This window comes from Oryzias latipes, chromosome 13 (assembly GCF_053564925.1).
Source record: "Oryzias latipes strain Hd-rR chromosome 13, Olatipes_Hd-rR_3.1".
NCBI classification, from domain to species: domain Eukaryota; kingdom Metazoa; phylum Chordata; class Actinopteri; order Beloniformes; family Adrianichthyidae; genus Oryzias; species Oryzias latipes.
In genome coordinates this window covers 2,924,936-2,952,327 of record NC_136249.1, presented here as the reverse complement: position 1 = coordinate 2,952,327, position 27,392 = coordinate 2,924,936, and the positions used below count along the sequence as shown (strand labels likewise).

At 39.2% G+C, this 27,392-nt stretch overlaps 1 protein-coding gene and 52 non-coding genes across 54 annotated transcripts in view; 1 reads left to right on the top strand and 52 right to left on the bottom strand.

The window, feature by feature from the left end:
- The window catches only part of gkup (glucuronokinase with putative uridyl pyrophosphorylase), a 344,724-nt gene that overhangs the window by 70,627 nt on the left and 246,705 nt on the right, over positions 1-27,392 (top strand). The window lies entirely within an intron of this gene.
- Positions 276-348, bottom strand: trnav-aac (transfer RNA valine (anticodon AAC)). Its single transcript has one exon. It is a non-coding gene; the product is annotated as a tRNA-Val (tRNA).
- On the bottom strand, positions 1,011-1,083 carry trnav-uac (transfer RNA valine (anticodon UAC)). Its single transcript has one exon. It is a non-coding gene; the product is annotated as a tRNA-Val (tRNA).
- On the bottom strand, positions 1,454-1,526 carry trnav-uac (transfer RNA valine (anticodon UAC)). Its single transcript has one exon. It is a non-coding gene; the product is annotated as a tRNA-Val (tRNA).
- On the bottom strand, positions 2,635-2,707 carry trnav-uac (transfer RNA valine (anticodon UAC)). The gene has a single exon. It is a non-coding gene; the product is annotated as a tRNA-Val (tRNA).
- On the bottom strand, positions 3,078-3,150 carry trnav-aac (transfer RNA valine (anticodon AAC)). Its single transcript has one exon. It is a non-coding gene; the product is annotated as a tRNA-Val (tRNA).
- trnai-aau (transfer RNA isoleucine (anticodon AAU)) lies at positions 3,608-3,682 on the bottom strand. Its single transcript has one exon. It is a non-coding gene; the product is annotated as a tRNA-Ile (tRNA).
- On the bottom strand, positions 3,813-3,885 carry trnav-cac (transfer RNA valine (anticodon CAC)). The gene has a single exon. It is a non-coding gene; the product is annotated as a tRNA-Val (tRNA).
- On the bottom strand, positions 4,784-4,858 carry trnai-aau (transfer RNA isoleucine (anticodon AAU)). The gene has a single exon. It is a non-coding gene; the product is annotated as a tRNA-Ile (tRNA).
- Positions 4,989-5,061, bottom strand: trnav-cac (transfer RNA valine (anticodon CAC)). Its single transcript has one exon. It is a non-coding gene; the product is annotated as a tRNA-Val (tRNA).
- On the bottom strand, positions 5,430-5,502 carry trnav-aac (transfer RNA valine (anticodon AAC)). The gene has a single exon. It is a non-coding gene; the product is annotated as a tRNA-Val (tRNA).
- Positions 6,165-6,237, bottom strand: trnav-uac (transfer RNA valine (anticodon UAC)). The gene has a single exon. It is a non-coding gene; the product is annotated as a tRNA-Val (tRNA).
- Positions 6,608-6,680, bottom strand: trnav-uac (transfer RNA valine (anticodon UAC)). Its single transcript has one exon. It is a non-coding gene; the product is annotated as a tRNA-Val (tRNA).
- On the bottom strand, positions 7,789-7,861 carry trnav-uac (transfer RNA valine (anticodon UAC)). Its single transcript has one exon. It is a non-coding gene; the product is annotated as a tRNA-Val (tRNA).
- trnav-aac (transfer RNA valine (anticodon AAC)) lies at positions 8,232-8,304 on the bottom strand. Its single transcript has one exon. It is a non-coding gene; the product is annotated as a tRNA-Val (tRNA).
- Positions 8,762-8,836, bottom strand: trnai-aau (transfer RNA isoleucine (anticodon AAU)). The gene has a single exon. It is a non-coding gene; the product is annotated as a tRNA-Ile (tRNA).
- trnav-cac (transfer RNA valine (anticodon CAC)) lies at positions 8,967-9,039 on the bottom strand. Its single transcript has one exon. It is a non-coding gene; the product is annotated as a tRNA-Val (tRNA).
- On the bottom strand, positions 9,938-10,012 carry trnai-aau (transfer RNA isoleucine (anticodon AAU)). Its single transcript has one exon. It is a non-coding gene; the product is annotated as a tRNA-Ile (tRNA).
- On the bottom strand, positions 10,143-10,215 carry trnav-cac (transfer RNA valine (anticodon CAC)). Its single transcript has one exon. It is a non-coding gene; the product is annotated as a tRNA-Val (tRNA).
- trnai-aau (transfer RNA isoleucine (anticodon AAU)) lies at positions 11,116-11,190 on the bottom strand. Its single transcript has one exon. It is a non-coding gene; the product is annotated as a tRNA-Ile (tRNA).
- Positions 11,322-11,394, bottom strand: trnav-cac (transfer RNA valine (anticodon CAC)). Its single transcript has one exon. It is a non-coding gene; the product is annotated as a tRNA-Val (tRNA).
- trnav-aac (transfer RNA valine (anticodon AAC)) lies at positions 11,765-11,837 on the bottom strand. The gene has a single exon. It is a non-coding gene; the product is annotated as a tRNA-Val (tRNA).
- Positions 12,500-12,572, bottom strand: trnav-uac (transfer RNA valine (anticodon UAC)). The gene has a single exon. It is a non-coding gene; the product is annotated as a tRNA-Val (tRNA).
- On the bottom strand, positions 12,943-13,015 carry trnav-aac (transfer RNA valine (anticodon AAC)). The gene has a single exon. It is a non-coding gene; the product is annotated as a tRNA-Val (tRNA).
- On the bottom strand, positions 13,473-13,547 carry trnai-aau (transfer RNA isoleucine (anticodon AAU)). Its single transcript has one exon. It is a non-coding gene; the product is annotated as a tRNA-Ile (tRNA).
- trnav-cac (transfer RNA valine (anticodon CAC)) lies at positions 13,679-13,751 on the bottom strand. The gene has a single exon. It is a non-coding gene; the product is annotated as a tRNA-Val (tRNA).
- trnav-aac (transfer RNA valine (anticodon AAC)) lies at positions 14,122-14,194 on the bottom strand. The gene has a single exon. It is a non-coding gene; the product is annotated as a tRNA-Val (tRNA).
- On the bottom strand, positions 14,652-14,726 carry trnai-aau (transfer RNA isoleucine (anticodon AAU)). Its single transcript has one exon. It is a non-coding gene; the product is annotated as a tRNA-Ile (tRNA).
- Positions 14,858-14,930, bottom strand: trnav-cac (transfer RNA valine (anticodon CAC)). The gene has a single exon. It is a non-coding gene; the product is annotated as a tRNA-Val (tRNA).
- trnav-aac (transfer RNA valine (anticodon AAC)) lies at positions 15,301-15,373 on the bottom strand. The gene has a single exon. It is a non-coding gene; the product is annotated as a tRNA-Val (tRNA).
- Positions 15,827-15,901, bottom strand: trnai-aau (transfer RNA isoleucine (anticodon AAU)). The gene has a single exon. It is a non-coding gene; the product is annotated as a tRNA-Ile (tRNA).
- trnav-cac (transfer RNA valine (anticodon CAC)) lies at positions 16,032-16,104 on the bottom strand. The gene has a single exon. It is a non-coding gene; the product is annotated as a tRNA-Val (tRNA).
- Positions 16,475-16,547, bottom strand: trnav-aac (transfer RNA valine (anticodon AAC)). Its single transcript has one exon. It is a non-coding gene; the product is annotated as a tRNA-Val (tRNA).
- Positions 17,005-17,079, bottom strand: trnai-aau (transfer RNA isoleucine (anticodon AAU)). The gene has a single exon. It is a non-coding gene; the product is annotated as a tRNA-Ile (tRNA).
- trnav-cac (transfer RNA valine (anticodon CAC)) lies at positions 17,212-17,284 on the bottom strand. The gene has a single exon. It is a non-coding gene; the product is annotated as a tRNA-Val (tRNA).
- On the bottom strand, positions 17,655-17,727 carry trnav-aac (transfer RNA valine (anticodon AAC)). Its single transcript has one exon. It is a non-coding gene; the product is annotated as a tRNA-Val (tRNA).
- Positions 18,181-18,255, bottom strand: trnai-aau (transfer RNA isoleucine (anticodon AAU)). Its single transcript has one exon. It is a non-coding gene; the product is annotated as a tRNA-Ile (tRNA).
- trnav-cac (transfer RNA valine (anticodon CAC)) lies at positions 18,386-18,458 on the bottom strand. Its single transcript has one exon. It is a non-coding gene; the product is annotated as a tRNA-Val (tRNA).
- On the bottom strand, positions 18,829-18,901 carry trnav-aac (transfer RNA valine (anticodon AAC)). The gene has a single exon. It is a non-coding gene; the product is annotated as a tRNA-Val (tRNA).
- On the bottom strand, positions 19,355-19,429 carry trnai-aau (transfer RNA isoleucine (anticodon AAU)). Its single transcript has one exon. It is a non-coding gene; the product is annotated as a tRNA-Ile (tRNA).
- Positions 19,560-19,632, bottom strand: trnav-cac (transfer RNA valine (anticodon CAC)). Its single transcript has one exon. It is a non-coding gene; the product is annotated as a tRNA-Val (tRNA).
- On the bottom strand, positions 20,532-20,606 carry trnai-aau (transfer RNA isoleucine (anticodon AAU)). Its single transcript has one exon. It is a non-coding gene; the product is annotated as a tRNA-Ile (tRNA).
- trnav-cac (transfer RNA valine (anticodon CAC)) lies at positions 20,736-20,808 on the bottom strand. The gene has a single exon. It is a non-coding gene; the product is annotated as a tRNA-Val (tRNA).
- Positions 21,913-21,985, bottom strand: trnav-cac (transfer RNA valine (anticodon CAC)). The gene has a single exon. It is a non-coding gene; the product is annotated as a tRNA-Val (tRNA).
- Positions 22,885-22,959, bottom strand: trnai-aau (transfer RNA isoleucine (anticodon AAU)). Its single transcript has one exon. It is a non-coding gene; the product is annotated as a tRNA-Ile (tRNA).
- Positions 23,089-23,161, bottom strand: trnav-cac (transfer RNA valine (anticodon CAC)). Its single transcript has one exon. It is a non-coding gene; the product is annotated as a tRNA-Val (tRNA).
- trnav-aac (transfer RNA valine (anticodon AAC)) lies at positions 23,532-23,604 on the bottom strand. The gene has a single exon. It is a non-coding gene; the product is annotated as a tRNA-Val (tRNA).
- Positions 24,058-24,132, bottom strand: trnai-aau (transfer RNA isoleucine (anticodon AAU)). The gene has a single exon. It is a non-coding gene; the product is annotated as a tRNA-Ile (tRNA).
- On the bottom strand, positions 24,263-24,335 carry trnav-cac (transfer RNA valine (anticodon CAC)). The gene has a single exon. It is a non-coding gene; the product is annotated as a tRNA-Val (tRNA).
- Positions 25,235-25,309, bottom strand: trnai-aau (transfer RNA isoleucine (anticodon AAU)). Its single transcript has one exon. It is a non-coding gene; the product is annotated as a tRNA-Ile (tRNA).
- On the bottom strand, positions 25,439-25,511 carry trnav-cac (transfer RNA valine (anticodon CAC)). The gene has a single exon. It is a non-coding gene; the product is annotated as a tRNA-Val (tRNA).
- trnaa-cgc (transfer RNA alanine (anticodon CGC)) lies at positions 26,616-26,688 on the bottom strand. The gene has a single exon. It is a non-coding gene; the product is annotated as a tRNA-Ala (tRNA).
- On the bottom strand, positions 27,059-27,131 carry trnav-aac (transfer RNA valine (anticodon AAC)). Its single transcript has one exon. It is a non-coding gene; the product is annotated as a tRNA-Val (tRNA).

Here is a 27,392-nt window from a genome sequence, read left to right as displayed (position 1 = left end):
TTACCATTTTATCATGAGGTTCAAATGACTTTTCTTTTGAATGTGAAACATGTGTTGTAGCCTTTACATGATGATTTAGTTGCATAATCACGAGTATTATCATCTTAGAATAGATGGACAATACTATTCACGTACATTTGTTTTGCGTCATTGTTAGCTGACCGCTTGTCGTGACAGGATTTTTAGTAGTCACGTTTTGAGCAAAGGAATCTGGTAGCATTATGTAAATTGTCATATCACCACAAGGTTTTTTATTGTTTTGCACTAAAGAGTAATGTTTCTGCCCAGTTTTGAGCTGGGGACTTTTCGCGTGTTAGGCGAATGTGATAACCACTACACTACAGAAACCTACGTGTCTGGAGAGAAAAAATAACACAATTTGTTGGAGGCCTTATAGAAAAGTAGGGCCAAACTATGTCTGAAGGCCCAGAATTGCTGACGCTACAAAATGTATGTCAACCTTTACACTAATAAGTTTGTTTACAACATGAATGAGTGACCTATTAAATGGGTTCAGGTACCCAAGGAATTAGAATCTCCAAACAACAATTTGATGACTTGGGTCTTGACTGACGGTCCTAATACCATTTGCTTGTGATGCTCATCAAGGAAGTCCTATAATGATTTGATCCACTTGGAAATTTCTTCTTTTGTGTGTTGTTGTCAAAAGACACAACAGGCTTAGTTTTTTAATCTCTTGAACCATTGTGAATGTCTTTAAGCAAGCACTGAATTCTGTAGACAGCATGAAGACAGACTTGGAACTCAACTGTGGCATTTCACAGCTGGCATAAAAACAGTCTTTGGCCAGTATGGGGATTGAACACACGACCTTGGCGTTATTAGCACCACGCTCTAAACCAGCTGAGCTAACTGGCCTCTGAAAGACTTACTGCTTGTTGGTACAAAGCTTTTGGTAGACACATGATCAGGAACTTTTTTTTAGAACAGGAGCGGTGTTAGAAAAAAGTCGAATCTTCTGACGTCTTCAATTTAAGAAGGGAAAATCCTGTTTCTGCCCAGGTTCGAGCTGGGGTCCTTTCGTGTGTAAGACGAACGTGATAACCACTACACTACAGAAACCTTAATGGCTACCACATTTGCTCATGGAACTTTAGGGATAGTTTATAGAAAATCAGGGAGAAACATTGTGTGAAATTTGTGCTGATTTAACCTGTTTACCATTTTATCATGAGGTTCAAATTACTCTTTTTTTGAATGTGAAACATGTGTTCTAGCCTTTACATGATGATTTAGTTGCATAATCACGAGTATTATCATCTTAGAATAGATGGACAATACTATTCACGTACATTTGTTTTGCGTCATTGTTAGCTGACCGCTTGTCGTCACAGGATTTTTAGTAGTCACGTTTTGAGCAAAGGAATCTGGTAGCATTATGTAAATTGTCATATCACCACAAGGTCTTTTATTGTTTTGCACTAAAGAGTAATGTTTCTGCCCAGTTTTGAGCTGGCGTCCTTTCGTGTGTAAGACGAACGTGATAACCACTACACTACAGAAACCTTAATGGCCACCAGATATGCTCATGGAACTTTAGGGATAGTTTATAGAAAATCAGGGAGAAACATTGTGTGAAATTTGTGCTGATTTAACCTGCTTACCATTTCATCATGAGGTTCAAATGACTCTTCTTTTGAATGTGAACCATGTGTTCTAGCCTTTACATGATGATTTAGTTGCATAATCACGAGTATTATCATCTTAGAATAGATGGACAATACTATTCACGTACATTTGTTTTGCGTCATTGTTAGCTGACCGCTTGTCGTCACAGGATTTTTAGTAGTCACGTTTTGAGCAAAGGAATCTGGTAGCATTATGTAAATTGTCATATCACCACAAGGTCTTTTATTGTTTTGCACTCAAGAGTAAAGTTTCTGCCCAGTTTTGAGCTGGGGACCTTTCACGTGTTAGGCGAATGTGATAACCACTACACTACAAAAAAACCTACTTGTCTGGAGAGAAAAAATAACACAATTTGTTGGAGGCCTTATAGAAAAGTAGGGCCAAACTATGTCTGAAGGCCCAGAATTGCTGACGCTACAAAATGTATGTCAACCTTTACACTAATAAGTTTGTTTACAACATGAATGAGTGACCTATTAAATGGGTTCAGGTACCCAAGGAATTAGAATCTCCAAACAACAATTTGATGACTTGGGTCTTGACTGACGGTCCTAATACCATTTGCTTGTGATGCTCATCAAGGAAGTCCTATAATGATTTGATCCACTTGGAAATTTCTTCTTTTGTGTGTTGTTGTCAAAAGACAAAACAGGCTTAGTTTTTTAATCTCTTGAACCATTGTGAATGTCTTTAAGCAAGCACTGAATTCTGTAGACAGCATGAAGACAGACTTGGAACTCAACTGTGGCATTTCACAGCTGTCATAAAAACAGTCTTTGGCCAGTATGGAGATTGAACCCACGACCTTGGCGTTATTCGCACCACGCTCTAAACCAGCGCTGAGCTAAGTGGCCTCTGAAAGACTTACTGCTTGTTGGTACAACGGTTTTGTTAGACATGATCAGGAACTTTTTTTTTAGAACAGGAGCGGTGTTAAAAAAAAGTCGAATCTTCTGACGTCTTCAATTTAAGAAGGGAAAATCCTGTTTCTGCCCAGGTTCGAGCTGGGGTCCTTTCATGTGTAAGACGAACGTGATAACCACTACACTACAGAAACCTTAATGGCTACCACATTTGCTCATGGAACTTTAGGGATAGTTTATAGAAAATCAGGGAGAAACATTGTGTGAAATTTGTGCTGATTTAACCTGTTTACCATTTTATCATGAGGTTCAAATTACTCTTCTTTTGAATGTGAAACATGTTTTCTAGCCTTTACATGATGATTTAGTTGCATAATCACGAGTATTATCATCTTAGAATAGATGGACAATACTATTGACGTACATTTGTTTTGCGTCATTGTTAGCTGACCGCTTGTCGTCACAGGATTTTTAGTAGTCACGTTTTGAGCAAAGGAATCTGGTAGCATTATGTAAATTGTCATATCACCACAAGGTCTTTTATTGTTTTGCACTAAAGAGTAATGTTTCTGCCCAGTTTTGAGCTGGGGACCTTTCGCGTGTTAGGCGAATGTGATAACCACTACACTACAGAAACCTACATGTCTGGGGAGAAAAAATAACACAATTTGTTGGAGGCCTTATAGAAAAGTAGGGCCAAACCATGTCTGAAGGCCCAGAATTGCTGACGCTACAAAATGTATGTCAACCTTTACACTAACAAGTTTGTTTACAACATGAATGAGTGACCTATTAAATGGGTTCAGGTACCCAAGGAATTAGAATCTCCAAACAACAATTTGATGACTTGGGTCTTGACTGACGGTCCTAATACCATTTGCTTGTGATGCTCATCAAGGAAGTCCTATAATGATTTGATCCACTTGGAAATTTCTTCTTTTGTGTGTTGTTGTCAAAAGACACAACAGGCTTAGTTTTTTAATCTCTTGAACCATTGTGAATGTCTTTAAGCAAGCACTGAATTCTGTAGACAGCATGAAGACAGACTTGGAACTCAACTGTGGCATTTCACAGCTGTCATAAGAAACAGTCTTTGGCCAGTATGGGGATTGAACCCACGACCTTGGCGTTATTAGCACCACGCTCTAAACCAGCTGAGCTAACTGGCCTCTGAAAGACTTACTGCTTGTTGGTACAACGGTTTTGTTAGACATGATGAGGAACTTTTTTTTTAGAACAGGAGCGGTGTTAGAAAAAAGTCGAATCTTCTGACGTCTTCAATTTAAGAAGGGAAAATCCTGTTTCTGCCCAGGTTCGAGCTGGGGTCCTTTCGTGTGTGAGACGAACGTGATAACCACTACACTACAGAAACCTTAATGGCTACCACATTTGCTCATGGAACTTTAGGGATAGTTTATAGAAAATCAGGGAGAAACTGTGTGAAATTAGTGCTGACTTAACCTGTTTACCATTTTATCATGAGGTTCAAATGACTTTTCTTTTGAATGTGAAACATGTGTTCTAGCCTTTACATGATGATTTAGTTGCATAATCACGAGTATTATCATCTTAGAATAGATGGACAATACTATTCACGTACATTTGTTTTGCGTCATTGTTAGCTGACCGCTTGTCGTCACAGGATTTTTAGTAGTCACGTTTTGAGCAAAGGAATCTGGTAGCATTATGTAAATTGTCATATCACCACAAGGTCTTTTATTGTTTTGCACTAAAGAGTAATGTTTCTGCCCAGTTTTGAGCTGGGGACTTTTCACGTGTTCGGCGAATGTGATAACCACTACACTACAGAAACCTACGTGGCTGGAGAGAAAAAATAACACAATTTGTTGGAAGCCTTATAGAAAAGTAGGGCCAAACTATGTCTGAAGGCCCAGAATTGCTGACGCTACAAAATGTATGTCAACCTTTACACTAATAAGTTTGTTTACAACATGAATGAGTGACCTATTAAATGGGTTCAGGTACCCAAGGAATTAGAATCTCCAAACAACAATTTGATGACTTGGGTCTTGACTGACGGTCCTAATACCATTTGCTTGTGATGCTCATCAAGGAAGTCCTATAATGATTTGATCCACTTGGAAATTTCTTCTTTTGTGTGTTGTTGTCAAAAGACACAACAGGCTTAGTTTTTTAATCTCTTGAACCATTGTGAATGTCTTTAAGCAAGCACTGAATTCTGTAGACAGCATGAAGACAGACTTGGAACTCAACTGTGGCATTTCACAGCTGTCATAAGAAACAGTCTTTGGCCAGTATGGGGATTGAACCCACGACCTTGGCGTTATTAGCACCACGCTCTAAACCAGCTGAGCTAACTGGCCTCTGAAAGACTTACTGCTTGTTGGTACAACGGTTTTGTTAGACATGATGAGGAACTTTTTTTTTAGAACAGGAGCGGTGTTAGAAAAAAGTCGAATCTTCTGACGTCTTCAATTTAAGAAGGGAAAATCCTGTTTCTGCCCAGGTTCGAGCTGGGGTCCTTTCGTGTGTGAGACGAACGTGATAACCACTACACTACAGAAACCTTAATGGCTACCACATTTGCTCATGGAACTTTAGGGATAGTTTATAGAAAATCAGGGAGAAACTGTGTGAAATTAGTGCTGACTTAACCTGTTTACCATTTTATCATGAGGTTCAAATGACTTTTCTTTTGAATGTGAAACATGTGTTGTAGCCTTTACATGATGATTTAGTTGCATAATCACGAGTATTATCATCTTAGAATAGATGGACAATACTATTCACGTACATTTGTTTTGCGTCATTGTTAGCTGACCGCTTGTCGTGACAGGATTTTTAGTAGTCACGTTTTGAGCAAAGGAATCTGGTAGCATTATGTAAATTGTCATATCACCACAAGGTTTTTTATTGTTTTGCACTAAAGAGTAATGTTTCTGCCCAGTTTTGAGCTGGGGACTTTTCGCGTGTTAGGCGAATGTGATAACCACTACACTACAGAAACCTACGTGTCTGGAGAGAAAAAATAACACAATTTGTTGGAGGCCTTATAGAAAAGTAGGGCCAAACTATGTCTGAAGGCCCAGAATTGCTGACGCTACAAAATGTATGTCAACCTTTACACTAATAAGTTTGTTTACAACATGAATGAGTGACCTATTAAATGGGTTCAGGTACCCAAGGAATTAGAATCTCCAAACAACAATTTGATGACTTGGGTCTTGACTGACGGTCCTAATACCATTTGCTTGTGATGCTCATCAAGGAAGTCCTATAATGATTTGATCCACTTGGAAATTTCTTCTTTTGTGTGTTGTTGTCAAAAGACACAACAGGCTTAGTTTTTTAATCTCTTGAACCATTGTGAATGTCTTTAAGCAAGCACTGAATTCTGTAGACAGCATGAAGACAGACTTGGAACTCAACTGTGGCATTTCACAGCTGGCATAAAAACAGTCTTTGGCCAGTATGGGGATTGAACACACGACCTTGGCGTTATTAGCACCACGCTCTAAACCAGCTGAGCTAACTGGCCTCTGAAAGACTTACTGCTTGTTGGTACAAAGCTTTTGGTAGACACATGATCAGGAACTTTTTTTTAGAACAGGAGCGGTGTTAGAAAAAAGTCGAATCTTCTGACGTCTTCAATTTAAGAAGGGAAAATCCTGTTTCTGCCCAGGTTCGAGCTGGGGTCCTTTCGTGTGTAAGACGAACGTGATAACCACTACACTACAGAAACCTTAATGGCTACCACATTTGCTCATGGAACTTTAGGGATAGTTTATAGAAAATCAGGGAGAAACATTGTGTGAAATTTGTGCTGATTTAACCTGTTTACCATTTTATCATGAGGTTCAAATTACTCTTCTTTTGAATGTGAAACATGTGTTCTAGCCTTTACATGATGATTTAGTTGCATAATCACGAGTATTATCATCTTAGAATAGATGGACAATACTATTCACGTACATTTGTTTTGCGTCATTGTTAGCTGACCGCTTGTCGTCACAGGATTTTTAGTAGTCACGTTTTGAGCAAAGGAATCTGGTAGCATTATGTAAATTGTCATATCACCACAAGGTCTTTTATTGTTTTGCACTAAAGAGTAATGTTTCTGCCCAGTTTTGAGCTGGCGTCCTTTCGTGTGTAAGACGAACGTGATAACCACTACACTACAGAAACCTTAATGGCTTCCAGATTTGCTCATGGAACTTTAGGGATAGTTTATAGAAAATCAGGGAGAAACATTGTGTGAAATTTGTGCTGATTTAACCTGCTTACCATTTCATCATGAGGTTCAAATGACTCTTCTTTTGAATGTGAACCATGTGTTCTAGCCTTTACATGATGATTTAGTTGCATAATCACGAGTATTATCATCTTAGAATAGATGGACAATACTATTCACGTACATTTGTTTTGCGTCATTGTTAGCTGACCGCTTGTCATCACAGGATTTTTAGTAGTCACGTTTTGAGCAAAGGAATCTGGTAGCATTATGTAAATTGTCATATCACCACAAGGTCTTTTATTGTTTTGCACTCAAGAGTAAAGTTTCTGCCCAGTTTTGAGCTGGGGACCTTTCACGTGTTAGGCGAATGTGATAACCACTACACTACAAAAAAACCTACTTGTCTGGAGAGAAAAAATAACACAATTTGTTGGAGGCCTTATAGAAAAGTAGGGCCAAACTATGTCTGAAGGCCCAGAATTGCTGACGCTACAAAATGTATGTCAACCTTTACACTAATAAGTTTGTTTACAACATGAATGAGTGACCTATTAAATGGGTTCAGGTACCCAAGGAATTAGAATCTCCAAACAACAATTTGATGACTTGGGTCTTGACTGACGGTCCTAATACCATTTGCTTGTGATGCTCATCAAGGAAGTCCTATAATGATTTGATCCACTTGGAAATTTCTTCTTTTGTGTGTTGTTGTCAAAAGACAAAACAGGCTTAGTTTTTTAATCTCTTGAACCATTGTGAATGTCTTTAAGCAAGCACTGAATTCTGTAGACAGCATGAAGACAGACTTGGAACTCAACTGTGGCATTTCACAGCTGTCATAAAAACAGTCTTTGGCCAGTATGGAGATTGAACCCACGACCTTGGCGTTATTCGCACCACGCTCTAAACCAGCGCTGAGCTAACTGGCCTCTGAAAGACTTACTGCTTGTTGGTACAACGGTTTTGTTAGACATGATCAGGAACTTTTTTTTTAGAACAGGAGCGGTGTTAAAAAAAAGTCGAATCTTCTGACGTCTTCAATTTAAGAAGGGAAAATCCTGTTTCTGCCCAGGTTCGAGCTGGGGTCCTTTCGTGTGTAAGACGAACGTGATAACCACTACACTACAGAAACCTTAATGGCTACCACATTTGCTCATGGAACTTTAGGGATAGTTTATAGAAAATCAGGGAGAAACATTGTGTGAAATTTGTGCTGATTTAACCTGTTTACCATTTTATCATGAGGTTCAAATTACTCTTCTTTTGAATGTGAAACATGTTTTCTAGCCTTTACATGATGATTTAGTTGCATAATCACGAGTATTATCATCTTAGAATAGATGGACAATACTATTGACGTACATTTGTTTTGCGTCATTGTTAGCTGACCGCTTGTCGTCACAGGATTTTTAGTAGTCACGTTTTGAGCAAAGGAATCTGGTAGCATTATGTAAATTGTCATATCACCACAAGGTCTTTTATTGTTTTGCACTAAAGAGTAATGTTTCTGCCCAGTTTTGAGCTGGGGACCTTTCGCGTGTTAGGCGAATGTGATAACCACTACACTACAGAAACCTACATGTCTGGGGAGAAAAAATAACACAATTTGTTGGAGGCCTTATAGAAAAGTAGGGCCAAACCATGTCTGAAGGCCCAGAATTGCTGACGCTACAAAATGTATGTCAACCTTTACACTAACAAGTTTGTTTACAACATGAATGAGTGACCTATTAAATGGGTTCAGGTACCCAAGGAATTAGAATCTCCAAACAACAATTTGATGACTTGGGTCTTGACTGACGGTCCTAATACCATTTGCTTGTGATGCTCATCAAGGAAGTCCTATAATGATTTGATCCACTTGGAAATTTCTTCTTTTGTGTGTTGTTGTCAAAAGACACAACAGGCTTAGTTTTTTAATCTCTTGAACCATTGTGAATGTCTTTAAGCAAGCACTGAATTCTGTAGACAGCATGAAGACAGACTTGGAACTCAACTGTGGCATTTCACAGCTGTCATAAGAAACAGTCTTTGGCCAGTATGGGGATTGAACCCACGACCTTGGCGTTATTAGCACCACGCTCTAAACCAGCTGAGCTAACTGGCCTCTGAAAGACTTACTGCTTGTTGGTACAACGGTTTTGTTAGACATGATGAGGAACTTTTTTTTTAGAACAGGAGCGGTGTTAGAAAAAAGTCGAATCTTCTGACGTCTTCAATTTAAGAAGGGAAAATCCTGTTTCTGCCCAGGTTCGAGCTGGGGTCCTTTCGTGTGTGAGACGAACGTGATAACCACTACACTACAGAAACCTTAATGGCTACCACATTTGCTCATGGAACTTTAGGGATAGTTTATAGAAAATCAGGGAGAAACTGTGTGAAATTAGTGCTGACTTAACCTGTTTACCATTTTATCATGAGGTTCAAATGACTTTTCTTTTGAATGTGAAACATGTGTTCTAGCCTTTACATGATGATTTAGTTGCATAATCACGAGTATTATCATCTTAGAATAGATGGACAATACTATTCACGTACATTTGTTTTGCGTCATTGTTAGCTGACCGCTTGTCGTCACAGGATTTTTAGTAGTCACGTTTTGAGCAAAGGAATCTGGTAGCATTATGTAAATTGTCATATCACCACAAGGTCTTTTATTGTTTTGCACTAAAGAGTAATGTTTCTGCCCAGTTTTGAGCTGGGGACTTTTCACGTGTTCGGCGAATGTGATAACCACTACACTACAGAAACCTACGTGTCTGGAGAGAAAAAATAACACAATTTGTTGGAAGCCTTATAGAAAAGTAGGGCCAAACTATGTCTGAAGGCCCAGAATTGCTGACGCTACAAAATGTATGTCAACCTTTACACTAATAAGTTTGTTTACAACATGAATGAGTGACCTATTAAATGGGTTCAGGTACCCAAGGAATTAGAATCTCCAAACAACAATTTGATGACTTGGGTCTTGACTGACGGTCCTAATACCATTTGCTTGTGATGCTCATCAAGGAAGTCCTATAATGATTTGATCCACTTGGAAATTTCTTCTTTTGTGTGTTGTTGTCAAAAGACAAAAGAGGCTTAGTTTTTTAATCTCTTGAACCATTGTGAATGTCTTTAAGCAAGCACTGAATTCTGTAGAATGCATGAAGACAGACTTGGAACTCAACTGTGGCATTTCACAGCTGTCATAAGAAACAGTCTTTGGCCAGTATGGGGATTGAACCCACGACCTTGGCGTTATTAGCACCACGCTCTAAACCAGCTGAGCTAACTGGCCTCTGAAAGACTTACTGCTTGTTGGTACAACGGTTTTGTTAGACATGATGAGGAACTTTTTTTTTAGAACAGGAGCGGTGTTAGAAAAAAGTCGAATCTTCTGACGTCTTCAATTTAAGAAGGGAAAATCCTGTTTCTGCCCAGGTTCGAGCTGGGGTCCTTTCGTGTGTGAGACGAACGTGATAACCACTACACTACAGAAACCTTAATGGCTACCACATTTGCTCATGGAACTTTAGGGATAGTTTATAGAAAATCAGGGAGAAACTGTGTGAAATTAGTGCTGACTTAACCTGTTTACCATTTTATCATGAGGTTCAAATGACTTTTCTTTTGAATGTGAAACATGTGTTGTAGCCTTTACATGATGATTTAGTTGCATAATCACGAGTATTATCATCTTAGAATAGATGGACAATACTATTCACGTACATTTGTTTTGCGTCATTGTTAGCTGACCGCTTGTCGTCACAGGATTTTTAGTAGTCACGTTTTGAGCAAAGGAATCTGGTAGCATTATGTAAATTGTCATATCACCACAAGGTCTTTTATTGTTTTGCACTCAAGAGTAAAGTTTCTGCCCAGTTTTGAGCTGGGGACCTTTCGCGTGTTAGGCGAATGTGATAACCACTACACTACAAAAAAACCTACGTGTCTGGAGAGAAAAAATAACACAAATTGTTTGAGGCCTTATAGAAAAGTAGGGCCAAACTATGTCTGAAGGCCCAGAATTGCTGACGCTACAAAATGTATGTCAACCTGTACACTAACAAGTTTGTTTACAACATGAATGAGTGACCTATTAAATGGGTTCAGGTACCCAAGGAATTAGAATCTCCAAACAACAATTTGATGACTTGGGTCTTGACTGACGGTCCTAATACCATTTGCTTGTGATGCTCATCAAGGAAGTCCTATAATGATTTGATCCACTTGGAAATTTCTTCTTTTGTGTGTTGTTGTCAAAAGACAAAACAGGCTTAGTTTTTTAATCTCTTGAACCATTGTGAATGTCTTTAAGCAAGCACTGAATTCTGTAGACAGCATGAAGACAGACTTGGAACTCAACTGTGGCATTTCACAGCTGTCATAAGAAACAGTCTTTGGCCAGTATGGGGATTGAACCCACGACCTTGGCGTTATTAGCACCACGCTCTAAACCAGCTGAGCTAACTGGCCTCTGAAAGACTTACTGCTTGTTGGTACAACGCTTTTGGTAGACACATGATCAGGAACTTTTTTTTAGAACAGGAGCGGTGTTAGAAAAAAGTCGAATCTTCTGACGTCTTCAATTTAAGAAGGGAAAGTCCTGTTTCTGCCCAGGTTCGAGCTGGGGTCCTTTCGTGTGTGAGACGAACGTGATAACCACTACACTACAGAAACCTTAATGGCTACCACATTTGCTTATGGAACTTTAGGGATAGTTTATAGAAAATCAGGGAGAAACATTGTGTGAAATTTGTGCTGATTTAACCTGTTTACCATTTCATCATGAGGTTCAAATGACTCTTCTTTTGAATGTGAACCATGTGTTCTAGCCTTTACATGATGATTTAGTTGCATAATCACGAGTATTATCATCTTAGAATAGATGGACAATACTATTCACGTACATTTGTTTTGCGTCATTGTTAGCTGACCGCTTGTCGTCACAGGATTTTTAGTAGTCACGTTTTGAGCAAAGGAATCTGGTAGCATTATGTAAATTGTCATGTCACCACAAGGTCTTTTATTGTTTTGCACTAAAGAGTAATGTTTCTGCCCAGTTTTGAGCTGGGGACCTTTCGCGTGTTAGGCGAATGTGATAACCACTACACTACAGAAACCTACGTGGCTGGAGAGAAAAATAACACAATTTGTTGGAGGCATTATAGAAAAGTAGGGCCAAACTATGTCTGAAGGCCCAAAATTGCTGACGCTACAAAATGTATGTCAACCTTTACACTAATAAGTTTGTTTACAACATGAATGAGTGACCTATTAAATGGGTTCAGGTACCCAAGGAATTAGAATCTCCAAACAACAATTTGATGACTTGGGTCTTGACTGACGGTCCTAATACCATTTGCTTGTGATGCTCATCAAGGAAGTCCTATAATGATTTGATCCACTTGGAAATTTCTTCTTTTGTGTGTTGTTGTCAAAAGACACAACAGGCTTAGTTTTTTAATCTCTTGAACCATTGTGAATGTCTTTAAGCAAGCACTGAATTCTGTAGACAGCATGAAGACAGACTTGGAACTCAACTGTGGCATTTCACAGCTGTCATAAAAACAGTCTTTGGCCAGTATGGGGATTGAACCCACGACCTTGGCTTTATTAGCACCACGCTCTAAACCAGCTGAGCTAACTGGCCTCTGAAAGACTTACTGCTTGTTGGTACAACGGTTTTGGTAGACACATGATCAGGAACTTTTTTTTTAGAACAGGAGCGGTGTTAGAAAAAAGTCAAATCTTCTGACGTCTTCAATTTAAGAAGGGAAAATCCTGTTTCTGCCCTGGTTCGAGCTGGGGTCCTTTCGTGTGTAAGACGAACGTGATAACCACTACACTACAGAAACCTTAATGGCTACCACATTTGCTCATGGAACTTTAGGGATAGTTTATAGAAAATCAGGGAGAAACATTGTGTGAAATTTGTGCTGATTTAACCTGCTTACCATTTCATCATGAGGTTCAAATGACTCTTCTTTTGAATGTGAACCATGTGTTCTAGCCTTTACATGATGATTTAGTTGCATAATCACGAGTATTTTCATCTTAGAATAGATGGACAATACTATTCACGTACATTTGTTTTGCGTCATTGTTAGCTGACCGCTTGTCGTCACAGGATTTTTAGTAGTCACGTTTTGAGCAAAGGGATCTGGTAGCATTATGTAAATTGTCATATCACCACAAGGTCTTTTATTGTTTTGCACTAAAGAGTAATGTTTCTGCCCAGTTTTGAGCTGGGGACTTTTCGCGTGTTAGGCGAATGTGATAACCACTACACTACAGAAACCTATGTGTCTGGAGAGAAAAAATAACACAATTTGTTGGAAGCCTTATAGAAAAGTAGGGCCAAACTATGTCTGAAGGCCCAGAATTGCTGACGCTACAAAATGTATGTCAACCTTTACACTAATAAGTTTGTTTACAACATGAATGAGTGACCTATTAAATGGGTTCAGGTACCCAAGGAATTAGAATCTCCAAACAACAATTTGATGACTTGGGTCTTGACTGACGGTCCTAATACCATTTGCTTGTGATGCTCATCAAGGAAGTCCTATAATGATTTGATCCACTTAGAAATTTCTTCTTTTGTGTGTTGTTGTCAAAAAACAAAACAGGCTTAGTTTTTTAATCTCTTGAACCATTGTGAATGTCTTTAAGCAAGCACTGAATTCTGTAGACAGCATGAAGACAGACTTGGAACTCAACTGTGGCATTTCACAGCTGTCATAAGAAACAGTCTTTGGCCAGTATGGGGATTGAACCCACGACCTTGGCGTTATTAGCACCACGCTCTAAACCAGCTGAGCTAACTGGCCTCTGAAAGACTTACTGCTTGTTGGTACAACGGTTTTGGTAGACACATGATCAGGAACTTTTTTTTAGAACAGGAGCGGTGTTAGAAAAAAGTCGAATCTTCTGACGTCTTCAATTTAAGAAGGGAAAATCCTGTTTCTGCCCAGGTTCGAGCTGGGGTCCTTTCGTGTGTGAGACGAACGTGATAACCACTACACTACAGAAACCTTAATGGCCACCAGATTTGCTCATGGAACTTTAGGGATAGTTTATAGAAAATCAGGGAGAAACATTGTGTGAAATTTGTGCTGATTTAACCTGCTCACCATTTCATCATGAGGTTCAAATGACTTTTCTTTTGAATGTGACCCATGTGTTCTAGCCTTTACATGATGATTTAGTTGCATAATCACGAGTATTATCATCTTAGAATAGATGGACAATACTATTCACGTACATTTGTTTTGCGTCATTGTTAGCTGACCGCTTGTCGTCACAGGATTTTTAGTAGTCACGTTTTGAGCAAAGGAATCTGGTAGCATTATGTAAATTGTCATATCACCACAAGGTCTTTTATTGTTTTGCACTAAAGAGTAATGTTTCTGCCCAGTTTTGAGCTGGGGACCTTTCGCGTGTTAGGCGAATGTGATAACCACTACACTACAGAAACCTACGTGTCTGGAGAGAAAAAATAACACAATTTGATGGAGGCATTATAGAAAAGTAGGGCCAAACTATGTCTGAAGGCCCAAAATTGCTGACGCTACAAAATGTATGTCAACCTTTACACTAATAAGTTTGTTTACAACATGAATGAGTGACCTATTAAATGGGTTCAGGTACCCAAGGAATTAGAATCTCCAAACAACAATTTGATGACTTGGGTCTTGACTGACGGTCCTAATACCATTTGCTTGTGATGCTCATCAAGGAAGTCCTATAATGATTTGATCCACTTGGAAATTTCTGCTTTTGTGTGTTGTTGTCAAAAGACAAAACAGGCTTAGTTTTTTAATCTCTTGAACCATTGTGAATGTCTTTAAGCAAGCACTGAATTCTGTAGACAGCATGAAGACAGACTTGGAACTCAACTGTGGCATTTCACAGCTGTCATAAGAAACAGTCTTTGGCCAGTATGGGGATTGAACCCACGACCTTGGCGTTATTAGCACCACACTCTAAACCAGCTGAGCTAACTGGCCTCAGAAAGTTTCACTGCTTGTTGGTACAACGGTTTTGGTAGACACATGATCAGGAACTTTTTTTTAGAACAGGAGCGGTGTTAGAAAAAAGTCGAATCTTCTGACGTCTTCAATTTAAGAAGGGAAAATCCTGTTTCTGCCCAGGTTCGAGCTGGGGTCCTTTCGTGTGTGAGACGAACGTGATAACCACTACACTACAGAAACCTTAATGGCCACCAGATTTGCTCATGGAACTTTAGGGATAGTTTATAGAAAATCAGGGAGAAACATTGTGTGAAATTTGTGCTGATTTAACCTGCTCACCATTTCATCATGAGGTTCAAATGACTTTTCTTTTGAATGTGACCCATGTGTTCTAGCCTTTACATGATGATTTAGTTGCATAATCACGAGTATTATCATCTTAGAATAGATGGACAATACTATTGACGTACATTTGTTTTGCGTCATTATTAGCTGACCGCTTGTCGTCACAGGATTTTTAGTAGTCACGTTTTGAGCAAAGGAATCTGGTAGCATTATGTAAATTGTCATGTCACTACAAGGTCTTTTATTGTTTTGCACTAAAGAGTAATGTTTCTGCCCAGTTTTGAGCTGGGGACCTTTCGCGTGTTAGGCGAATGTGATAACCACTACACTACAGAAACCTATGTGTCTGGAGAGAAAAAATAACACAAATTGTTTGAGGCCTTATAGAAAAGTAGGGCCAAACTATGTCTGAAGGCCCAGAATTGCTGACGCTACAAAATGTATGTCAACCTGTACACTAACAAGTTTGTTTACAACATGAATGAGTGACCTATTAAATGGGTTCAGGTACCCAAGGAATTAGAATCTCCAAACAACAATTTGATGACTTGGGTCTTGACTGACGGTCCTAATACCATTTGCTTGTGATCCTCATCAAGGAAGTCCTATAATAATTTGATCCTCTTGGAAATTTCTTCTTTTGTTTGTTGTCAAAAGACACAACAGGCTTAGTTTTTTAATCTCTTGAACCATTGTGAATGTCTTTAAGCAAGCACTGAATTCTGTCGACAGCATGAAGACAAACTTGGAACTCAACTGTGGCATTTCACAGCCGTCATAAAAACAGTCTTTGGCCAGTATGGGGATTGAACCCACGACCTTGGCGTTATTAGCACCACGCTCTAAACCAGCTGAGCTAACTGGCCTGTGAACGACTTACTGCTTGTTGGTACAACGGTTTTGTTAGACATGATCAGGAACTTTTTTTTTAGAACAGGAGCGGTGTTAGAAAAAAGTCGAATCTTCTGACGTCTTCAATTTAAGAAGGGAAAATCCTGTTTCTGCCCAGGTTCGAGCTGGGGTCCTTTCGTGTGTGAGACGAACGTGATAACCACTACACTACAGAAACCTTAATGGCCACCAGATTTGCTCATGGAACTTTAGGGATAGTTTATAGAAAATCAGGGAGAAACATTGTGTGAAATTTGTGCTGATTTAACCTGCTCACCATTTCATCATGAGGTTCAAATGACTTTTCTTTTGAATGTGACCCATGTGTTCTAGCCTTTACATGATGATTTAGTTGCATAATCACGAGTATTATCATCTTAGAATAGATGGACAATACTATTCATGTACATTTGTTTTGCGTCATTGTTAGCTGACCGCTTGTCGTCACAGGATTTTTAGTAGTCACGTTTTGAGCAAAGGAATCTGGTAGCATTATGTAAATTGTCATATCACCACAAGGTCTTTTATTGTTTTGCACTAAAGAGTAATGTTTCTGCCCAGTTTTGAGCTGGGGACCTTTCGCGTGTTAGGCGAATGTGATAACCACTACACTACAGAAACCTACGTGTCTGGAGAGAAAAAATAACACAATTTGATGGAGGCATTATAGAAAAGTAGGGCCAAACTATGTCTGAAGGCCCAAAATTGCTGACGCTACAAAATGTATGTCAACCTTTACACTAATAAGTTTGTTTACAACATGAATGAGTGACCTATTAAATGGGTTCAGGTACCCAAGGAATTAGAATCTCCAAACAACAATTTGATGACTTGGGTCTTGACTGACGGTCCTAATACCATTTGCTTGTGATGCTCATCAAGGAAGTCCTATAATGATTTGATCCACTTGGAAATTTCTGCTTTTGTGTGTTGTTGTCAAAAGACAAAACAGGCTTAGTTTTTTAATCTCTTGAACCATTGTGAATGTCTTTAAGCAAGCACTGAATTCTGTAGACAGCATGAAGACAGACTTGGAACTCAACTGTGGCATTTCACAGCTGTCATAAGAAACAGTCTTTGGCCAGTATGGGGATTGAACCCACGACCTTGGCGTTATTAGCACCACACTCTAAACCAGCTGAGCTAACTGGCCTCAGAAAGTTTCACTGCTTGTTGGTACAACGGTTTTGGTAGACACATGATCAGGAACTTTTTTTTTAGAACAGGAGCGGTGTTAGAAAAAAGTCGAATCTTCTGACGTCTTCAATTTAAGAAGGGAAAATCCTGTTTCTGCCCAGGTTCGAGCTGGGGTCCTTTCGTGTGTGAGACGAACGTGATAACCACTACACTACAGAAACCTTAATGGCCACCAGATTTGCTCATGGAACTTTAGGGATAGTTTATAGAAAATCAGGGAGAAACATTGTGTGAAATTTGTGCTGATTTAACCTGCTCACCATTTCATCATGAGGTTCAAATGACTTTTCTTTTGAATGTGACCCATGTGTTCTAGCCTTTACATGATGATTTAGTTGCATAATCACGAGTATTATCATCTTAGAATAGATGGACAATACTATTGACGTACATTTGTTTTGCGTCATTATTAGCTGACCGCTTGTCGTCACAGGATTTTTAGTAGTCACGTTTTGAGCAAAGGAATCTGGTAGCATTATGTAAATTGTCATGTCACTACAAGGTCTTTTATTGTTTTGCACTAAAGAGTAATGTTTCTGCCCAGTTTTGAGCTGGGGACCTTTCGCGTGTTAGGCGAATGTGATAACCACTACACTACAGAAACCTATGTGTCTGGAGAGAAAAAATAACACAAATTGTTTGAGGCCTTATAGAAAAGTAGGGCCAAACTATGTCTGAAGGCCCAGAATTGCTGACGCTACAAAATGTATGTCAACCTGTACACTAACAAGTTTGTTTACAACATGAATGAGTGACCTATTAAATGGGTTCAGGTACCCAAGGAATTAGAATCTCCAAACAACAATTTGATGACTTGGGTCTTGACTGACGGTCCTAATACCATTTGCTTGTGATCCTCATCAAGGAAGTCCTATAATAATTTGATCCTCTTGGAAATTTCTTCTTTTGTTTGTTGTCAAAAGACACAACAGGCTTAGTTTTTTAATCTCTTGAACCATTGTGAATGTCTTTAAGCAAGCACTGAATTCTGTCGACAGCATGAAGACAAACTTGGAACTCAACTGTGGCATTTCACAGCCGTCATAAAAACAGTCTTTGGCCAGTATGGGGATTGAACCCACGACCTTGGCGTTATTAGCACCACGCTCTAAACCAGCTGAGCTAACTGGCCTGTGAACGACTTACTGCTTGTTGGTACAACGGTTTTGTTAGACATGATCAGGAACTTTTTTTTTAGAACAGGAGCGGTGTTAGAAAAAAGTCGAATCTTCTGACGTCTTCAATTTAAGAAGGGAAAATCCTGTTTCTGCCCAGGTTCGAGCTGGGGTCCTTTCGTGTGTGAGACGAACGTGATAACCACTACACTACAGAAACCTTAATGGCCACCAGATTTGCTCATGGAACTTTAGGGATAGTTTATAGAAAATCAGGGAGAAACATTGTGTGAAATTTGTGCTGACTTAACCTGTTCACCATTTCATCATGAGGTTCAAATGACTTTTCTTTTGAATGTGACCCATGTGTTCTAGCCTTTACATGATGATTTAGTTGCATAATCACGAGTATTATCATCTTAGAATAGATGGACAATACTATTGACGTACATTTGTTTTGCGTCATTATTAGCTGACCGCTTGTCGTCACAGGATTTTTAGTAGTCACGTTTTGAGCAAAGGAATCTGGTAGCATTATGTAAATTGTCATGTCACTACAAGGTCTTTTATTGTTTTGCACTAAAGAGTAATGTTTCTGCCCAGTTTTGAGCTGGGGACCTTTCGCGTGTTAGGCGAATGTGATAACCACTACACTACAGAAACCTATGTGTCTGGAGAGAAAAAATAACACAAATTGTTTGAGGCCTTATAGAAAAGTAGGGCCAAACTATGTCTGAAGGCCCAGAATTGCTGACGCTACAAAATGTATGTCAACCTGTACACTAACAAGTTTGTTTACAACATGAATGAGTGACCTATTAAATGGGTTCAGGTACCCAAGGAATTAGAATCTCCAAACAACAATTTGATGACTTGGGTCTTGACTGACGGTCCTAATACCATTTGCTTGTGATCCTCATCAAGGAAGTCCTATAATAATTTGATCCTCTTGGAAATTTCTTCTTTTGTTTGTTGTCAAAAGACACAACAGGCTTAGTTTTTTAATCTCTTGAACCATTGTGAATGTCTTTAAGCAAGCACTGAATTCTGTCGACAGCATGAAGACAAACTTGGAACTCAACTGTGGCATTTCACAGCCGTCATAAAAACAGTCTTTGGCCAGTATGGGGATTGAACCCACGACCTTGGCGTTATTAGCACCACGCTCTAAACCAGCTGAGCTAACTGGCCTGTGAAAGACTCACTGCTTGTTGGTACAACGGTTTTGTTAGACATGATCAGGAACTTTTTTTTTAGAACAGGAGCGGGGTTAGAAAAAAGTCGAATCTTCTGACGTCTTCAATTTAAGAAGGGAAAATCCTGTTTCTGCCCAGGTTCGAGCTGGGGTCCTTTCGTGTGTGAGACGAACGTGATAACCACTACACTACAGAAACCTTAATGGCCACCAGATTTGCTCATGGAACTTTAGGGATAGTTTATAGAAAATCAGGGAGAAACATTGTGTGAAATTTGTGCTGACTTAACCTGTTTACCATTTTATCATGAGGTTCAAATTACTCTTCTTTTGAATGTGAACCATGTGTTCTAGCCTTTACATGATGATTTAGTTGCATAATCACGAGTATTATCATCTTAGAATAGATGGACAATACTATTCACGTACATTTGTTTTGCGTCATTGTTAGCTGACCGCTTGTCGTGACAGGATTTTTAGTAGTCACGTTTTGAGCAAAGGAATCTGGTAGCATTATGTAAATTGTCATATCACCACAAGGTCTTTTATTGTTTTGCACTAAAGAGTAATGTTTCTGCCCAGTTTTGAGCTGAGGACTTTTCGCGTGTTAGGCGAATGTGATAACCACTACACTACAGAAACCTATGTGTCTGGAGAGAAAAAATAACACAATTTGTTGGAGGCCTTATAGAAAAGTAGGGCCAAACTATGTCTGAAGGCCCAGAATTGCTGACGCTACAAAATGTATGTCAACCCGTACACTAACAAGTTTGTTTACAACATGAATGAGTGACCTATTAAATGGGTTCAGGTACCCAAGGAATTAGAATCTCCAAACAACAATTTGATGACTTGGGTCTTGACTGACGGTCCTAATACCATTTGCTTGTGATGCTCATCAAGGAAGTCCTATAATGATTTGATCCACTTGGAAATTTCTTCTTTTGTGTGTTGTTGTCAAAAGACAAAACAGGCTTAGTTTTTTAATCTCTTGAACCATTGTGAATGTCTTTAAGCAAGCACTGAATTCTGTAGACAGCATGAAGACAGACTTGGAACTCAACTGTGGCATTTCACAGCTGTCATAAAAACAGTCTTTGGCCAGTATGGGGATTGAACCCACGACCTTGGCGTTATTAGCACCACGCTCTAAACCAACTGAGCTAACTGGCCTCTGAAAGACTTACTGCTTGTTGGTACAACGGTTTTGTTAGACATGATCAGGAACTTTTTTTTAGAACAGGAGCGGTGTTAGAAAAAAGTCGAATCTTCTGACGTCTTCAATTTAAGAAGGGAAAATCCTGTTTCTGCCCAGGTTCGAGCTGGGGTCCTTTCGTGTGTGAGACGAACGTGATAACCACTACACTACAGAAACCTTAATGGCCACCAGATTTGCTCATGGAACTTTAGGGATAGTTTATAGAAAATCAGGGAGAAACATTGTGTGAAATTTGTGCTGATTTAACCTGCTCACCATTTCATCATGAGGTTCAAATGACTTTTCTTTTGAATGTGACCCATGTGTTCTAGCCTTTTACATGATTATTTAGTTGCATAATCACGAGTATTATCATCTTAGAATAGATGGACAATACTATTCACGTACATTTGTTTTGCGTCATTGTTAGCTGACCGCTTGTCGTCACAGGATTTTTAGTAGTCACGTTTTGAGCAAAGGAATCTGGTAGCATTATGTAAATTGTCATATCACCACAAGGTCTTTTATTGTTTTGCACTAAAGAGTAATGTTTCTGCCCAGTTTTGAGCTGGGGACCTTTTGCGTGTTAGGCGAATGTGATAACCACTACACTACAGAAACCTACTCCTCTGGAGAGAAAAAATAACACAATTTGTTGGAGGCCTTATAGAAAAGTAGGGCCAAACCATGTCTGAAGGCCCAGAATTGCTGACGCTACAAAATGTATGTCAACCTTTACACTAATAAGTTTGTTTACAACATGAATGAGTGACCTATTAAATGGGTTCAGGTACCCAAGGAATTAGAATCTCCAAACAACAATTTGATGACTTGGGTCTTGACTGACGGTCCTAATACCATTTGCTTGTGATGCTCATCAAGGAAGTCCTATAATGATTTGATCCACTTAGAAATTTCTTCTTTTGTGTGTTGTTGTCAAAAGACACAACAGGCTTAGTTTTTTAATCTCTTGAACCATTGTGAATGTCTTTAAGCAAGCACTGATTTCTGTAGACAGCATGAAGACAGACTTGGAACTCAACTGTGGCATTTCACAGCTGTCATAAAAACAGTCTTTGGCCAGTATGGGGATTGAACCCACGACCTTGTCGTTATTAGCACCACGCTCTAAACCAGCTGAGCTAACTGGCCTCTGAAAGACTTACTGCTTGTTGGTACAACGGTTTTGTTAGACATGATCAGGAACTTTTTTTTAGAACAGGAGCGGTGTTAGGAAAAAGTCGAATCTTCTGACATATTCAATTTAAGAAGGGAAAATCCTGTTTCTGCACAGGTTCGAGCTGGGGTCCTTTCGTGTGTGAGACGAACGTGATAACCACTACACTACAGAAACCTTAATGGCCACCAGATTTGCTCATGGAACTTTAGGGATAGTTTATAGAAAATCAGGGAGAAACATTGTGTGAAATTTGTGCTGATTTAACCTGTTTACCATTTCATCATGAGGTTCAAATGACTTTTCTTTTGAATGTGACCCATGTGTTCTAGCCTTTACATGATGATTTAGTTGCATAATCACGAGTATTATCATCTTAGAATAGATGGACAATACTATTCACGTACATTTGTTTTGCGTCATTGTTAGCTGACCGCTTGTCGTCACAGGATTTTTAGTAGTCACGTTTTGAGCAAAGGAATCTGGTAGCATTATGTAAATTGTCATATCACCACAAGGTCTTTTATTGTTTTGCACTAAAGAGTAATGTTTCTGCCCAGTTTTGAGCTGGGGACCTTTTGCGTGTTAGGCGAATGTGATAACCACTACACTACAGAAACCTATGTGTCTGGAGAGAAAAAATAACACAAATTGTTTGAGGCCTTATAGAAAAGTAGGGCCAAACTATATCTGAAGGCCCAGAATTGCTGACGCTACAAAATGTATGTCAACCTGTACACTAACAAGTTTGTTTACAACATGAATGAGTGACCTATTAAATGGGTTCAGGTACCCAAGGAATTAGAATCTCCAAACAACAATTTGATGACTTGGGTCTTGACTGACGGTCCTAATACCATTTGCTTGTGATGCTCATCAAGGAAGTCCTATAATGATTTGATCCACTTGGAAATTTCTTCTTTTGTGTGTTGTTGTCAAAAGACACAACAGGCTTAGTTTTTTAATCTCTTGAACCATTGTGAATGTCTTTAAGCAAGCACTGAATTCTGTAGACAGCATGAAGACAGACTTGGAACTCAACTGTGGCATTTCACAGCTGTCATAAAAACAGTCTTTGGCCAGTATGGGGATTGAACCCACGACCTTGGCGTTATTAGCACCACGCTCTAAACCAGCTGAGCTAACTGGCCTCTGAAAGACTTACTGCTTGTTGGTACAACGGTTTTGTTAGACATGATCAGGAACTTTTTTTTAGAACAGGAGCGGTGTTTGAAAAAAGTCGAATCTTCTGACGTCTTCAATTTAAGAAGGGAAAATCCTGTTTCTGCCCAGGTTCGAGCTGGGGTCCTTTCGTGTGTGAGACGAACGTGATAACCACTACACTACAGAAACCTTAATGGCCACCAGATTTGCTCATGGAACTTTAGGGATAGTTTATAGAAAATCAGGGAGAAACATTGTGTGAAATTTGTGCTGATTTAACCTGCTCACCATTTCATCATGAGGTTCAAATGACTTTTCTTTTGAATGTGACCCATGTGTTCTAGCCTTTACATGATGATTTAGTTGCATAATCACGAGTATTATCATCTTAGAATAGATGGACAATACTATTCACGTACATTTGTTTTGCGTCATTGTTAGCTGACCGCTTGTCGTCACAGGATTTTTAGTAGTCACGTTTTGAGCAAAGGAATCTGGTAGCATTATGTAAATTGTCATATCACCACAAGGTCTTTTATTGTTTTGCACTAAAGAGTAATGTTTCTGCCCAGTTTTGAGCTGGGGACCTTTCGCGTGTTAGGCGAATGTGATAACCACTACACTACAGAAACCTATGTGTCTGGAGAGAAAAAATAACACAAATTGTTTGAGGCCTTATAGAAAAGTAGGGCCAAACTATGTCTGAAGGCCCAGAATTGCTGACGCTACAAAATGTATGTCAACCTGTACACTAACAAGTTTGTTTACAACATGAATGAGTGACCTATTAAATGGGTTCAGGTACCCAAGGAATTAGAATCTCCAAACAACAATTTGATGACTTGGGTCTTGACTGACGGTCCTAATACCATTTGCTTGTGATCCTCATCAAGGAAGTCCTATAATAATTTGATCCTCTTGGAAATTTCTTCTTTTGTTTGTTGTCAAAAGACACAACAGGCTTAGTTTTTTAATCTCTTGAACCATTGTGAATGTCTTTAAGCAAGCACTGAATTCTGTCGACAGCATGAAGACAAACTTGGAACTCAACTGTGGCATTTCACAGCCGTCATAAAAACAGTCTTTGGCCAGTATGGGGATTGAACCCACGACCTTGGCGTTATTAGCACCACGCTCTAAACCAGCTGAGCTAACTGGCCTGTGAAAGACTCACTGCTTGTTGGTACAACGGTTTTGTTAGACATGATCAGGAACTTTTTTTTTAGAACAGGAGCGGGGTTAGAAAAAAGTCGAATCTTCTGACGTCTTCAATTTAAGAAGGGAAAATCCTGTTTCTGCCCAGGTTCGAGCTGGGGTCCTTTCGTGTGTGAGACGAACGTGATAACCACTACACTACAGAAACCTTAATGGCCACCAGATTTGCTCATGGAACTTTAGGGATAGTTTATAGAAAATCAGGGAGAAACATTGTGTGAAATTTGTGCTGACTTAACCTGTTTACCATTTTATCATGAGGTTCAAATTACTCTTCTTTTGAATGTGAACCATGTGTTCTAGCCTTTACATGATGATTTAGTTGCATAATCACGAGTATTATCATCTTAGAATAGATGGACAATACTATTCACGTACATTTGTTTTGCGTCATTGTTAGCTGACCGCTTGTCGTGACAGGATTTTTAGTAGTCATGTTTTGAGCAAAGGAATCTGGTAGCATTATGTAAATTGTCATATCACCACAAGGTCTTTTATTGTTTTGCACTAAAGAGTAATGTTTCTGCCCAGTTTTGAGCTGAGGACTTTTCGCGTGTTAGGCGAATGTGATAACCACTACACTACAGAAACCTATGTGTCTGGAGAGAAAAAATAACACAAATTGTTTGAGGCCTTATAGAAAAGTAGGGCCAAACTATATCTGAAGGCCCAGAATTGCTGACGCTACAAAATGTATGTCAACCTGTACACTAACAAGTTTGTTTACAACATGAATGAGTGACCTATTAAATGGGTTCAGGTACCCAAGGAATTAGAATCTCCAAACAACAATTTGATGACTTGGGTCTTGACTGACGGTCCTAATACCATTTGCTTGTGATGCTCATCAAGGAAGTCCTATAATGATTTGATCCACTTGGAAATTTCTTCTTTTGTGTGTTGTTGTCAAAAGACAAAACAGGCTTAGTTTTTTAATCTCTTGAACCATTGTGAATGTCTTTAAGCAAGCACTGAATTCTGTAGACAGCATGAAGACAGACTTGGAACTCAACTGTGGCATTTCACAGCTGTCATAAAAACAGTCTTTGGCCAGTATGGGGATTGAACCCACGACCTTGGCGTTATTAGCACCACGCTCTAAACCAACTGAGCTAACTGGCCTCTGAAAGACTTACTGCTTGTTGGTACAACGGTTTTGTTAGACATGATCAGGAACTTTTTTTTAGAACAGGAGCGGTGTTAGAAAAAAGTCGAATCTTCTGACGTCTTCAATTTAAGAAGGGAAAATCCTGTTTCTGCCCAGGTTCGAGCTGGGGTCCTTTCGTGTGTGAGACGAACGTGATAACCACTACACTACAGAAACCTTAATGGCCACCAGATTTGCTCATGGAACTTTAGGGATAGTTTATAGAAAATCAGGGAGAAACATTGTGTGAAATTTGTGCTGATTTAACCTGCTCACCATTTCATCATGAGGTTCAAATGACTTTTCTTTTGAATGTGACCCATATGTTCTAGCCTTTTACATGATTATTTAGTTGCATAATCACGAGTATTATCATCTTAGAATAGATGGACAATACTATTCACGTACATTTGTTTTGCGTCATTGTTAGCTGACCGCTTGTCGTCACAGGATTTTTAGTAGTCACGTTTTGAGCAAAGGAATCTGGTAGCATTATGTAAATTGTCATATCACCACAAGGTCTTTTATTGTTTTGCACTAAAGAGTAATGTTTCTGCCCAGTTTTGAGCTGGGGACCTTTTGCGTGTTAGGCGAATGTGATAACCACTACACTACAGAAACCTACTCCTCTGGAGAGAAAAAATAACACAATTTGTTGGAGGCCTTATAGAAAAGTAGGGCCAAACCATGTCTGAAGGCCCAGAATTGCTGACGCTACAAAATGTATGTCAACCTTTACACTAATAAGTTTGTTTACAACATGAATGAGTGACCTATTAAATGGGTTCAGGTACCCAAGGAATTAGAATCTCCAAACAACAATTTGATGACTTGGGTCTTGACTGACGGTCCTAATACCATTTGCTTGTGATGCTCATCAAGGAAGTCCTATAATGATTTGATCCACTTAGAAATTTCTTCTTTTGTGTGTTGTTGTCAAAAGACACAACAGGCTTAGTTTTTTAATCTCTTGAACCATTGTGAATGTCTTTAAGCAAGCACTGATTTCTGTAGACAGCATGAAGACAGACTTGGAACTCAACTGTGGCATTTCACAGCTGTCATAAAAACAGTCTTTGGCCAGTATGGGGATTGAACCCACGACCTTGTCGTTATTAGCACCACGCTCTAAACCAGCTGAGCTAACTGGCCTCTGAAAGACTTACTGCTTGTTGGTACAACGGTTTTGTTAGACATGATCAGGAACTTTTTTTTAGAACAGGAGCGGTGTTAGGAAAAAGTCGAATCTTCTGACATATTCAATTTAAGAAGGGAAAATCCTGTTTCTGCACAGGTTCGAGCTGGGGTCCTTTCGTGTGCGAGACGAACGTGATAACCACTACACTACAGAAACCTTAATGGCCACCAGATTTGCTCATGGAACTTTAGGGATAGTTTATAGAAAATCAGGGAGAAACATTGTGTGAAATTTGTGCTGATTTAACCTGTTTACCATTTCATCATGAGGTTCAAATGACTTTTCTTTTGAATGTGACCCATGTGTTCTAGCCTTTACATGATGATTTAGTTGCATAATCACGAGTATTATCATCTTAGAATAGATGGACAATACTATTCACGTACATTTGTTTTGCGTCATTGTTAGCTGACCGCTTGTCGTCACAGGATTTTTAGTAGTCACGTTTTGAGCAAAGGAATCTGGTAGCATTATGTAAATTGTCATATCACCACAAGGTCTTTTATTGTTTTGCACTAAAGAGTAATGTTTCTGCCCAGTTTTGAGCTGGGGACCTTTCGCGTGTTAGGCGAATGTGATAACCACTACACTACAGAAACCTATGTGTCTGGAGAGAAAAAATAACACAAATTGTTTGAGGCCTTATAGAAAAGTAGGGCCAAACTATATCTGAAGGCCCAGAATTGCTGACGCTACAAAATGTATGTCAACCTGTACACTAACAAGTTTGTTTACAACATGAATGAGTGACCTATTAAATGGGTTCAGGTACCCAAGGAATTAGAATCTCCAAACAACAATTTGATGACTTGGGTCTTGACTGACGGTCCTAATACCATTTGCTTGTGATGCTCATCAAG